The sequence below is a fragment of the Mauremys reevesii genome, linkage group 2, assembly GCF_016161935.1.
Source record: "Mauremys reevesii isolate NIE-2019 linkage group 2, ASM1616193v1, whole genome shotgun sequence".
Classification (NCBI taxonomy): Eukaryota; Metazoa; Chordata; order Testudines; family Geoemydidae; genus Mauremys; species Mauremys reevesii.
In genome coordinates, this window is record NC_052624.1 from 26,083,629 (window position 1) to 26,097,765 (window position 14,137).

Genomic DNA, 14,137 nt, shown 5'->3' on the forward strand with positions numbered 1-14,137 from the left:
CGCTGCTGTCTCCATGTGAGGAGCATCGAAGAGAAGGGACTATCATATTATGAAGATCTGCATAGTCTCCTGTAGTGGCATCTCTTTATGGTGTCTATATAAGGTAGTAATTGCTAGGGGAGAAGGGAAGAGCAGCTCGGGACAGCATCACTGGGTTATGCTTTTGATTTTAAACAATTCAACCCCACCCAGTGTGCTATTTAAAGACTAGTCCATAGTTGTCTATTTCATAGGCTACATGAATACCCACTGCTATAGACAAAGAAGAGCAAGGATTAATTCAGAACCACCCTTTTAAGCAATGAAGGATGCCATAAATATGCTGTTCAGCTGCCTGTTGTAATTGAGAAAATGCTGTTTAAACTAGTTTGAGATCCACTGCTTGAATTTTAGAAAGGTGAGGTTTTGGCTATGACTCAGTAGGATAGGAGAGAAAGGTACACATGTACCTTCTGGCTATTTAAGGAGAGTAATGATGGAAACTGTTATTCACAGGGACAGGGAAGAAACACAGTACATTACTTTTTTCATAAACATTCAAACTCACTAGAGGCCAAAACACATGTATGAGAGAATTCATCCCAGGTGTAACGTCAATGAAGTTACACGAGGGATGAATGTGGTCCGTATACGTTCAGAATATCTGCTGGATGTGTGGGTAATGCTGTTAAAAATAAAATTCAGACAACTGCTGCTGTAAGGTGCTCTTCTGGTGAAAGGGTCGCTCTGTGGCTAAAGCAAAGCCACAAAGTGAGGCACTAGACAATCTGGGTTCTCATCCTGGCTCTACCACAGAATTCTGTATCACCTTAGGCAAGTCATTTATCTTCTCTCTGCATCAGCTCCCCCATCCATAAAGTAGGTAATAATGTTTAGCTACCTCACAGGGGGGGTTGAGGCTAAATTTGTTGATATTTCAAATGTGCATTGAAATTCTTTAGTGGAAATTACTGCAGAAGTTAAAAACGATAATCTCACTATTACTTGTAATCAAATAGCACACAGGGGCCTCACTGTGCTGGATGCTATACACAAAAAAAGTTAGAGGCAGACTTTGTCCTGAAGAGATTACACTCTAAGGCCCTAGTGCTGCAAGCTGATCTACATGGGTGGACATTTAGTCCTGTCCGGATCCCCACTGAAACGCACAGGCCTCTACACAGATCATCTTGTAGCGGCTGTCAGGCTCTGTCGCTACTGTCATTTTTTACACTGATGTAGCCGCATCAATGTAGCGAATTGGGTGCAAGGGCCAAGTGGAGATGTGTTGGGTAAGATGCAGTTTGCACTAATGCGATTTACCCTTGTAAGTTGCTGGCGTAAATTTCCCTGCTTTGCACTAGTTCATTGAGTCTACATCATAAGTTTCCATCAATTTAACATACATGTAATCACATCTTTGCAAATTGCCCTTCTAGACAAACTGTGTGTTAAAATAGGATACAACCAGTGGATGTAACAAACACACAGAGAGAGTAGGAGAGAAGGATATTGTAACTGTTTTATGAACAAGGAGTGACATAGGACAGTTAGGAGTACAATTTGCAGTGTTCTTTTATCTGACGATATAAAAATCCAAGAGACACTATTGCTATCTGTAATCCCAGACTACTCATGGAATAAAGAATAGGTAGAGCACTTCACTCTACTTTCACTCTGTACCTATGGCAGGAAAATTGTTTCTGACTTTTCACTGATGGCCAAAGAGGATAACCACGTTTGTGAAAACACCTAAGTGGTTTGTGATATTGTGCTATGATCACATAAAAAAATGTGACATTATTTCATGCACAGAGAATGGAGCAAACTAACATTCTCCTCAATATAATCTTATTATCTCAGGTGAGTTGTTTTTTTTTAAATTGCCCAGTGGAATGAGGAAGAAACTCAAATCCAATATAACTAAGAGTTCTGTTGGGTGAGTTTCAGGAATCAGACAACAGATCTGTTGTATACAATGAAGAGGAAGTTAAAATAATTCTAGAAAAAGCTTTCCAAAAATGTATTAGTGTAAGGTTCCGTGCAGGGAAGAATATCAGTAGGATTTTAAAAGTTGTGTAAGTGTCTGTCTGCATGTATTCTGCCTTGGCAGATGTTGATCTTCTACACTATTCACAGCTCCCTTGCCTTAAAAGTTTCATTTGGTGGATTTTATGAGATTTCCTTTTACAGGGCTTATATAAAAGAGAAGGTAAATTTTGTATGGGGACAGATGGTACTTTTACATTTCAAAATGCTTTACAGATGTTGTCTTTGGAGCTGCCATATCTACCAGAACTTCTTTCTAGTTTTTATTATTTTTCTCCTGCAGATCTCCAAGAATTTTACAAAGGATTTAAGTCACATTATCTGCATTTACAGATAGGAAAAGCAAGGCACAGGAAGGTAGAGTGGCTTGTCCGACATCACCAAGAAGTCTGCTAGCATAGCTGAGGTTCCAATCCACTGTTTGATCCAGTGGACCACTCTACCTCTCTGTTTAGCAGTGGGAAATATCTTTGCTTCCATGCTATTGACTAGAACATGCCTAGAGTGTACATTTTTCAGAGCAGGCTTTGTCTCTTTGTTATATATTTGTACAATGCCTACCACAATGAGGCTGGAGCCTGTAGGGGCTAGTGCAATGCAAATAAATAATATTGATACTAAGAAGAGAGCTTGGTGAAGACTGCATTACATATTTGATGAATATCCTTTCAAATTTTAAATGAACAGGCTTCAGCTATGTTCACACCCTTCTTGTACTGGCTGTCTGAAAACAGTCTAATATACAAGTTAATAGGAAGGACAGTGCAGTGGTTAGGGGGCCCTAGCCAGTTATTTTGAAGACCCAGAATCAATTTCCTGGTCTTCTTCTGCCTTTCTGAGTATGGACAAATTACGCAGGTTCATATTTCTGAAGATATTTAGGTGCCTAACTTGTATTGGTTTCAGTAGGCATTAAACACCTTTAAAAATTTGGCCCTTTGGCCCTGTGCCTCACATTCCCATCTATAAAATGGGATAATAGCACTTTAAAGTTTGAAGGTGCTCAGATACTATTGTAAGGGAGGGAATATAAGTATCTATGAGAAACAACTTTACTAGCAAGAATATTGGCTGAACATTTAAACTAATATTGCAGAATATTCATATAAAACACAATTTAAATTCATAATCTCAAGTCTAATTTTCAGAGGTGTGTTGATTTGGTCAATAAATGGAAATACACTGCGTAACTTAAAGGTCTATCCAGACAGCTCCATTTCAAAATTCAAAGTATTGTATACGCCGAACAATATCTGCACTAATATCATTCAACTTTTTTTGGATAAACAAACAATGAACAATTTTTTTAGCAATCATAAGCAGTTCAAACAATTTGCAAGCAGAGAAAAAAAGGCTAAATTTGATGAATAAATATTTTGTGTGAATCACCCAGCTCCACAATAGGCTGAGAACTATTTGCGGAATTATTATTATCTGTGGAATTATTCTGCATAACAAATACATTTGAGAAAATCACCATCAGTGCATGGGCAATTTGCAAAGAGAAAAAGAGATTAAATGAATTCAATAGCAACTATGCTCCCATCACTGCAGTTAACTGTTTCAATCTCCTGTTGCCAGTAGAGCAACTAGAGAGCTGCCAGTGCATTGCAATGTGTGTAGAAATAAGTGCGTTGCAGCCTGTCTTACCTTGGATACAACTGCATCTGAATACAGTAGGAGGTATGACTGGAATAGGCAGGTTGACATCCCGAGCTGCTAAAAAGTAAAGGGAAGAAGATTGATAACCAAAGGCATTGCCAGTCAAAACAAGGGTTGGTATTTATTCTTGAACCTGAACATCCCCTGTGAATAAGTTCCCTATTAAACAATTACAAATCACACATCTATTTCATATCAGATTTTTCTTCCTACTAAATGTATCAGGTTCCTTCCTTTCTCCTGTCTTAGTTAGTCTTTCTTCTCCATTTTCCTTTTTTTGTTGTACCCCATTTTGTGCGCTGACTCATTAACACATAAACATGTACCATTTGGCTACTTCCACTCTCTTTTCCTAGGCTATTCATATGGAGTTCTGAGATATGAGGCAAAATGTCCGTCCCCCCCCCCCCCCGCCTCTCCCATCACCATGTGGAGGGTGAATGCAGACAACATGTGCATGTGGGACACAGAGCAGCTTCATAACCACTCATAGACTCAGACTCATAGACTTTAAGGCCAGAAGGGACCATTGTGATCATCTAGTCTGACCTCCTGCACATTGCAGGCCACAGAATCTCACCCACCCACTCCTGTAATAGACCTCTCGCTGAGTTACTGAAGTCCTCAAATCATCGTTTAAAGACTTCAAATTACACAGATTCCACCATCTACACTAGTTTAAACCTACAAGTGATCTCTGCCCCATACTGCAAATGAAGGCGAAACCGCCTCCAGCGTTTCTGCCAATATGACCCAGGGGAAAATTCCTTCCCAGCCCCAAATATGGCGATCAGTTAGACCCTGAGCATGTGGGCAAGACCCACCAGCCAGCTACCTAGAAAAGAATTCTCTGTAGTAACTGAGAGCCCTCCCCATCTACTGTCCCATCCATGACTGCTATTCCAGTTCCTAGGCTGAAATAAAGATCACACCCTATATACCAGGGGTAGGTAACCCATGGCACACGTGCTTAAGGCAGTACACGAGCTGATTTTCAGTGGCACTCACACTGCCCGGGTCCTGGCCACTGGTCCAGGGGGCTCTGCATTTTAATTTCATTTTAAATGAAGCTTCTTAAACATTTTAAAAACCTTGTTTACTTTACATACAACAATAGTTTGGTTATATATTATAGACTTCGAGGAAGAGACCTTCTAAAAATGTTAAAATGTATTACTGGCACGTGAAAACTTAAATTAGAGTGAATAAATGAAGATTCAGCACACCACTTCTGAAAGGTTGCCGACCCCTGCTATATACTTTGGCAGGAGTTTGTGTCCACTTGATCTGCTCAAGTACAGATCCAGACGTCTCTCCCTATGAAAATGCATTTAGCAAGGCATAGAAGATCTTCCAGATATGCATAGGCTGCTCTGCACAGCTGTTCTGGTACTATAGGCTTTTCCATGACACAAAGGGCCTTGAATGGGCCCTCCACTATCAAGTGAATTTCATCTTTAGAACAGGTTTCTTAGGGAAAAATCAGTGCAATAATCTAGCAGGTTATTTTTTTCCTTTTTGTTGACTCTTGCATATATTGCACTTTATTTACTGTAGGTCTGAGCACTTTCACAGCACTCAAATCTAATTGAAGGACACTGATTTTAATGGACTTAATGCACAATACAGGATCTGCCTAGCTAATGATATATCACATTTTCCATACCACCCATCTCCTGTACCTCACACCTGACCTTGAACCCCCGACTATAAATCAGAGGGTGTTGAGCCTTGCTAGTCATTCACAGTCTGATCCAACTCTCCAGGAAGATAATGGCAATACTCAAAATTGGCTGTCAGATCAGGCTTTCAAGTCTCAATTCAGCAACCTGTAAAGCACATGCTGGACTTCAAATATTTCTGTCAATCTCTGTTCAACAAAGCACTTAAATTGCACTTAAGTTAATAGGATTTAATCACATGCTGAAATGTGTTAATGAATAGAGATGATCTTAAGCACATGTTTAACGCTAAGCATTTGCGTATATGTTTTGAGGAATCAAGACCCGAGTGCCTGACTTCCAAGCTGAGCTGCTGAAAAAGGTGTATAGCACCAGCTGCATCAAGGATAATATTTAAAATCTTCATTAGCTTTATCCTTAATGAGTTATCATCAGCATTTTCTTAAATCTGCAACACTGACCTTCTTCTGTGCTGTTTTGGTTTTGTGCATTAACAGCATTTTTGCTTAATACCAATCTGCAAAAGGCTGAGGAGATGGCTTTTCAAGCTTTCATTTGAATTCTAACAATGAAATGCATGTATTTTACTTCTAAAACCTGCTGAGAGTGTGAAGCACATGACTGTAGCGAAAAAGACACTTTGTCAAGATGACACCTTAACAGTGCATATGTATGATCCTACCCTGATGATTTGCTTGCCATGTTTGCTTAGTTTGTCAGAACAAGGTCCTGTTGGTTTGTTTGTTTAATTATCCCCAGTCCTGTAAGGTCAATAGGGTGATTCTAATTCTCAAAGAGTGTGAAAAAAAATAAAACCACCCAGCATGTGATGATATTTCAGTAGCATATGCTCATCTCGATAAACAACTGTTCACGTGCATCATCCTTCCATATCTAGCCCAGTCTCACTCCCATTGAAATAGATAGAAAGAGTCCCATTGAATTAGATTGTACCAGTAGACTAGACCCAGTTTGATTCTGTTGCACAAAAAGAACGTGGCATACGTCTGCATTAGTATTTCAGCCACAGAAATCACTGATGTCTTCTGTAAGAAACAAAAAGTGCTAATGCACTCCTGTGAGGAAGTGATAGATCCTAATGCAAATTGGAGTATTTAGGGTTGGGAGAACATCCTTGTGCTGAATTTTGAATCTGTAAAAAATTGACTTGACTGTTACCTTATTTGCATTCTGCTGAAGACAGACAGTACGAATGAGCAGAGGGGAAGCAGAGAAAAATGTGAGTGATAAATGGAGGCAGTAGAAGGAGGAGCAAAACACAGAAAAAAATATTGAGATAGTGGAAAAAAATGTGCGGAGATGAAAGAGAAAAAAATCAATGCATTATAGGCTAGATTTTCAGCAAAAAAATTGTGTGTAATTGCATGCCTAATTGTGCATGCAGTTGCTAAAATTAGTTTAATTTTGTAATGCATGACAAATGCACATGCAATTGAGAAATTCATACACATAAGGCACTCCGCCGTACCTGTAATTTTGCACATAGCATGCACTTTGCTGAGTTTCAGTCTAAATATACAATTGAATTATTTTTTTAAAATACCTAATACAAGCTTATTGTCACCTAAAATATATTGGTTTAATTGTATATCTGTTGGGGGGAAGGGGAAGGGAGAGCATTGGTTTAAATTACAGCAAATAGTGAACTTGAACTAGTATTGCAATTCCAACAAATCCAAATGCTAGTTAGCGATGTTTGCAAAATTATTAAGAGGTTCATCTATCTTTACTCATCAGCTTAAAGGATCAAGAGGATATAATCAGAAGCAGTGTGAACTATTGTCAGGCGTCAGTTAAGACTGTGTATAATCAGTGTTGCCAGATTTGCAAAAAGTGGGGAAAATGTGTTGTTTCCACCATGTATTTTTCTGTCAGAATTGCTTTTTCTGCCCTTGACAGAGTCAGATTTAGGATTCAGGGCATCCAACACCTCATGCTCTTCTTTCCATAAACCTTGTTAATTTCCACTTCTTCTCTATACATGATGGATGCACATAGACAATAACAGTCCATATAGTCCTCCATTAAATCTGAGGCTGTCCTGTAAGTTGTTGACTCACCAAAAATCAGGTGCCACCCTGGACTGTGAGTTTCTTTGATTCCAAAAGCTGGATCTTCCCTTGCACAAAAGCTATGTGAGGGTCAAAATCTGTTGGCCTCCTTTTTCTGTTCCTGGAGGAAATAAAACATAACTCTGTAAAGAACCTTCAAATTTTCAGCTTGCCTCTTACTCCCAACTCCTTGTCCCCTAATCTACTTGGACTCTTTAATAAGTCTTCAGCCTCCCAGGGGTCAATTTGGGTGTCCTGCAACATCCTTACAGCCAGTGACATATTTGAGACACACTTGTAGTTTGACAAACAGCTCCCAGTAGCCATAAGCACATGCCTGCCTGGAGTCTCATTTATTTTGCATTACAGTTTGTGCAGCTACATTATGGTCTCTCTTTCAAAATACACTCCTCGAATGATGTCAAATGGATCTCCGACAAAACGCAGGCGCAGAGAGCCTGGGGATTGCATTAGATACATCTATGTATACGTGTGTGCTGCTCGTGCACCCATGGTTATGATTCTTGAGGAATCAAGTAGGTGGCTTTACTATTGCAAACATTCCTTGGGCATATACAAGAGCCCCGAACACAGACAATTATCTAAAGATATCCTCATTTACTCTTCACAAAAAAAGCCTTTCCACCAGGCAATTCCCTAGATTCATCTGTACAAACAGGGCTATGGCATATATTATATAACACCTTCCCATCTGACTGGAGATGTGAGAGCTAATGTGAGCATTTTAATAGGCTATTTTTTAAAGATTTATAACACTGTTCCAAGACAAACCTCACCCTGCTTCTTAAAGTATGATTGTGTGTGAGGGAGAGACAGGGGTTTGCCAAATTATTAGAGCAAAGAGATTATGATTAAACAGTAATTATACTGATTTGTGTAAGGCAAGGTTTTTTTTCCTTTCAGAAATAAGGGTTTACTGAATTCTGTTAAATAGAGAATAAATAAATAATAGTATCGTCTTTTCTGAAGTGACTGATGATGCAGTGCATGATTGTCAAGAATGTAGCTTTGTAAAGCAGGTGCACAGAGTGAAAGGATTCAGTTCGTGCTATTCTGCATATGCTAATTAAAATGGTCAGCCTGTCTTTTTAAACTTGCTGTTTAATCTTAGTTGCACAGCCTCCGGATGGTGCTAGAACATGGCCTCCGAGTAGTTGTGCAGCCTGCAGCATCCTGACTTTCAAGCTGCTATTTTTCAAACATAAATTAATTATATTAAATACATTCTTGATTCTAATTTGATACAGCAGGCATCTAGTTTCCTTTCTCACTGTTGTGATGTCAGACATCAGCCTCACAAATGAAAGGTGATACGCTAAAAGAGGAATACTGGAAATGGTCCCTGGGGCACCTTCTTTATGTTCAACCACTTGATTCAGGATCCCTGCAAGGTATTTTATACTGGACCCTTTACATTTCTCTGATCAGTAGCATTATATTTCTCAAACTATCAAGAGTCAACAGTGGGATGCAATCTGTGCCAAAGAGACAGAATGAGGGACAGAGAATAAATTATTCATTTATTCAGAAAGCTTAAAATGCTTTGAAATCCATTCCTTTAGTGTGAATAGCTCTTTCTATCATTTCTTAATTCTTTAATTCTGGTGAAAATAATTTTCAACAACAAATGTGCTGGGACACCGAATCTCTGTGGAAAATAGGTAACATTGGGACTAAAATGACCACCATACCTTGAAATGAAGTACGCTTGAGAGAGATGAGTATCATACCCATATGGACAGGGCCGGTGCAAGGACGTTTCGAGCCCTAGGCGAAACTTCCACCTTGTGCCCCCACCCACCCCCAGCCCTGCGGCAGCTCTCCCTCCCCTCCACCCTGAGGTGCCCCCCCCACGGCAGCTCCCCCGCCTGCCCTGAGGCGCCCTTCCCCCCCCGGGGAGCCGTGCGGCACCTCCCCATCCCAGCTCACCTCTGCCCCGCCTCCTCCCTGAGCACGCTGCCCCCGCTCTAATTCTCCTCCCCTCCCAGGCTTGCGGCGTTGTTTGGCGCCACAAGCCTAGGAGGCCAGAGAAGTGGAGCAGCGACCGCGCACTCGGGGAGGAATGCTGTAAAAAAAAATTGGGGGCACTGCTTTTTGGCGCCCCCCAAATCTTGGCGCCCTAGGCAACCGCCTAGTTCGCCTTAGTGGTAGCACCGGCCCTGCATATGGAATCTAGATCTGTCTTAGATTATCAGATGTTTATTTTAGGGCATGGATTTAAAAGTTAATGTTAAATTCATCAAGATTTTATTTGTCTTTACCGTTTACCATTATTATTTTTTTAATGTTGAGAGTACTAGCATTTGAGTTCTGAAAGGAAAGAGGTAATACTTGATTTGAAGTCTCCTTCCTTCAGAAACACTTCAGTCCATTTTACAACTGATATATGAAATTCAAATAATCTGTTGTGTCATGGATTTAGGCCAAATATTTCAAACTTTAGTGCCTAAGGTTAGGCAACTAAATTCAAAGTTAGATACCTAAATAAGTGACTTGATTTTCAGCTCACAGATGTTATTGAAGTAAACAGGATCTGCAGCTCTTATCCTCTTCGAAAATCAGGCCAGTTAGTTAGGTTCCTGAATATGGATTGAGGGGTAACATTTTCAAAAGTGACCAAGTGACTTGGGAACCTAAATCCAATGGAAAGTCAGTATAATTTAGGTTCCTAATTCATTTAGATACTTTTGAAAAATTGACATTAGCTGCCCATCTTTAAGTGCCCAAGCCTGAGGGCACTTCCTTATAATAATAAGCATTTAATGGACAGTGAATGCAGAAGCTGTAACATAGCATTTGGCTGACTCAAGCTTTTCTCCTCCCTTTCTGTACAGAAATTGGCTTGCCTAGTACCCTGTGACTTACCATCTCAGTGGTAAACACTCTCCAGAACCCTTTTTGAAAAGGATGATTCATCCCTGGGGTATTTTTAGGAATTTTTAGCTTGAATTTAGCTTAGTGTGCTAGTAGCCAATAAACAGAGCTGAGACGGGCTTTGAGTAGTCACACATAAACCATTCTCAATGCTATAATTGTACTACATTATCTTGGTCTGTAGACTGAGTCATCTGCTGGTTAAGCAGAATGGAAAAACAGCATAAGACTGTTGCTACAACAGGGAGTTTGATAAGACGTTAAAGAAATCAGTGCCAGTAACTGGATTATATTTATCTTCACAGGATTACACCTGCCAGTTCCAAGCACAACTAGCAATATGTGGATGATTTTTGCAAAGTCACTGCCAGTCTTGTCAGCATTACACAAATTGTAGCCCCCATATCAGAATAAAATATAGTGTAATATACTATCATACCTTTTTTGAGCAAGATTGACTCCAGATAGTACCCGTTCTATCTGAAAGGAGAATGAAACATAGCATGCCGGGCATAGTGAATTGTAAGTGGCTTATGTCCCTTTTCTTTGCTAAAGACTGGAACGATGCCAAACGTGCATGTGTGTGTTAGCAGCTGAATTCCAATTCAAGCCAAATACAAATCTGAAATCCTCTTTGCAGCAGTTAGCCTAGCAGCCTCCTAGTGAGTAAGTGACATTTTACACCGTCCTCGGGGCTGTGAAACAGAATCCAGGCTTTGGCAGCCAGAGCAGGGGAACTCCACTTTGCAGAGTACAGAAAGCGATGAGTTACAGGAACTTGGCAAAGTCCTAAGACCATCTCAGACTCCCACGGAAAGCAATAAGATACCAGGATCCCAATTTACACAAGCATCAGGAACATGATCCCCTTCCCACCTCCCAGTTCACAAATGTATTAGAAACCAGGGATATAAGTCACCATATTCCTCTATGGAAAATAATTCTTTGCATTTCTAAAGTGCATTCCATCCAAGGACCTCCAAGTGCTTTAACTAACTGCCATGAAATAAATCTCACAACACCCCAGGGAGACAGATATTATTATTTGATTTTATAAATGGGAAAATTGCAAAACACAGAGGGGAAGCCCAAGGTTACAAAGCCAGATCCAGCATAGCCTGTGACAGAAAAGTGGTCTCCTAGCTCCCTGTCCTGTGCTTTAACGATTACAATATGCTGGCTCTCATGGTGATGGTCTGACTCAGACATCACATACTATATGTCTACACTGCAATTAAACACCTGTGGGTGGCCCATGTCAGCTGACTCAGGCTCATGAGGCTTGGGCTGTGGGGCTGCAAAATTGCACTGTAGATGTTCAGGCCTGGGCTGGAGCCTGGGCTCTGGGAACCTCCCCCTAGCAAGGTTCCAGAGCTTGGGCTCCAGCTGAAGCCAAAACGTATACACTGCAGCTTTATAGCCCTGTGGCCTGAGCCCATGAGCTTGAGTCAGCTGACATGGGCCACCCACAGGTGTTTAACTGCAATGTAGACATACCTATGGTGACCCAACTTCTTTGGCCCAGATACACAATGCTTCTCAGTGCTTCTGTTAGGATGGCACATTTATGCACTGCCCTGCATGGAGGACAGATCAAAAAACCCAGTCTGTGTCCTTACTAAGAGTATATCCATATTTTTATCTAAATCTCTCTCAGAAAAAAAAAATACATGCAAAAAGCTTTGTTATAAGAACATTAAGGCTGTAGCTAGAGCTAGTCTGGAATTTTTCAGTGAAATATTTAACAGTTGGTTTTGATTAATTGTGGAATAAAAATTGGGGGAAAAAGTTTTTTAAATGTCTAAATGTCCCATTTCAACATTTTCAAAACATTTTGGTTTGAAATGGCATTTTCATTTTAAAATTTAAGTTAATTATAGTTTTAAAATGTTTTTAAAAGTCAAAACTGAAACAAAAAAAGTTTCAAAAGTTTCTGCATGAAGTGTTTCAGTTGACCCAAACCAAAATTATATTCAGATTGTTGATTCTTGAAAAATTGTCCAGTTTTTTTTTTGTCCTGAATCAGGAAGGGACATTTATTTTAAATCTCAAAAACTTTCCTGGGATGGGAAAACCATTTCCTGCCCAGTCTAGCTGTAAACCCAAGTACTCAGAAGTTAGGAAATGCAGGAATTAAGACTGGCTGTCCTGAGCTCTGATCTCTACACCTACCATGTATGGCGCTTATTGGGGGCTGGGATAATGCTCTGGGCAGTTGGCATTTAAAGATGTCTGTGGAGGAGCAACATGTTCATTGCAGATAGAATCTTCAGAGATTTTAGCAACTAGGGCATATCTGCATAGGGAATTAGTGCAGAGTAAATTAGGGTGTGAATTTAAAGCACACTAGCTAGACTCTAAAGCTCAGTAAAGTGAGCATGTACAAATGACAATTCGTAGAGCCTAATAACTACAAAAGTTCTCTGATCCCAGGACTATCTCTCTGCTAGATTATAAATTCCTGATCAAATGCATAGAGTTCTAGAGCTCTTGAAGTAACAGTTGGGTAAAAAGTAATTAACTTTGATGAAACTACCTATTTTCCCTAACCACATTATTGGAAATGGCTGAACCAATTTCACTGAAACATTAAAATAAAAATTCGGCCTCCAGCAGATACCCAGAATGGAAACTTTCCGCCCAAAGCAACTGAAAACAGGGGCTTGTGATGGAAAGTGTTAGGCAACCTTAACCCTTGGCATTACTACTGCCTCAGTCTATAACATAATCGAAAATGAGTTGTATAGAATGCTCATACCTCTGTGCAGTATTTCACCATATGATATATTTAGTATTGTTTTAGTACCTCTGTTCCTCTGTTCACAATATGACACTATTATTTTTCATTGTGGGAAATACCATCTTTATGAAATAACTTCCCAATACTACCAAGCACAATACTGAACCTCAGGAGACAGATTATAACTGAGAAAGTTCAGACCCGTCAGAAAGCTTCTATATTGTTTTAATATAAATATTATATATTTTCTAAATAGTTCTGTTAGTGTAACCAAAACATTATGTTTAAAACAATTAATAACATTTACATTAAAGCAACTTTGACACTCCAATTTTTCAGTGTCTTGTAAGAGAAGCTGAATTTTCTCTGCCTTAGTCTGCTTCATGGGACTATGAAAATGGTGGATTCCTATGTGAGAGCTAATTATATGTCAGACACATTTAATGACTTCTCCCTTTTTATAATTAGCTATTTTGATAATATATTTTCCCTCCATCAGAAATCACTTATGTGAATTTCATTTTTATAATTTTATAATTGCGTGTTATTTGCCATACAGGCCATTAATCTGTGACAAATCTCAGTTGCAAATATTTACAAGACTAAAGAAAAGAATGGAAACTATACAACCGAAAGTCTTCTGCAGCCACACCTATATGTCATGCCTAAGAATAATGATCCCACAGGCTCTACAGGTTTTTCTAGTTCTTCAACTATAAAGAGTACTTACATAAATAGTCTCACCAGCTTTATTGTTATTGCTCTGTTCTTTGTCAATGAGATGCTGTTCATCAAAAGAGTTCTTCCTGAAAGTCACTCTGGAGGTAAGGCTACCTCCTAACCTGAGAAGAATAGTCACACTGCTGCACAGACATGAAGTGCTTGTTGTACTTTCATTTCTTTCTCCATTGAACAACAAGAATTTGTATAAGAACAAATGCAATGTCTTGCAGTAGGTATCACCCCTGGAGGCAGTGAGCAGTATGGCACTAAGAATGCTCCAGTAATTCCAGTTAAAAACAATCTCGTGCAAAATTACAGAGAAAGAATTGACTTGG

At 39.6% G+C, this 14,137-nt stretch overlaps 1 long non-coding RNA gene across 1 annotated transcript; it reads right to left on the bottom strand.

Annotated features, from left to right (window-relative positions):
* Positions 1-3,717: 3,717 nt before the first annotated feature.
* LOC120397639 lies at positions 3,718-13,834 on the bottom strand. Its single transcript, XR_005593904.1, has 3 exons — positions 13,810-13,834; positions 7,454-7,565; positions 3,718-3,747 (listed from the first exon to the last, which is right to left on the bottom strand). It is a non-coding gene; the product is annotated as an uncharacterized LOC120397639 (long non-coding RNA).
* Between the last annotated feature and the right edge of the window lie 303 nt (positions 13,835-14,137).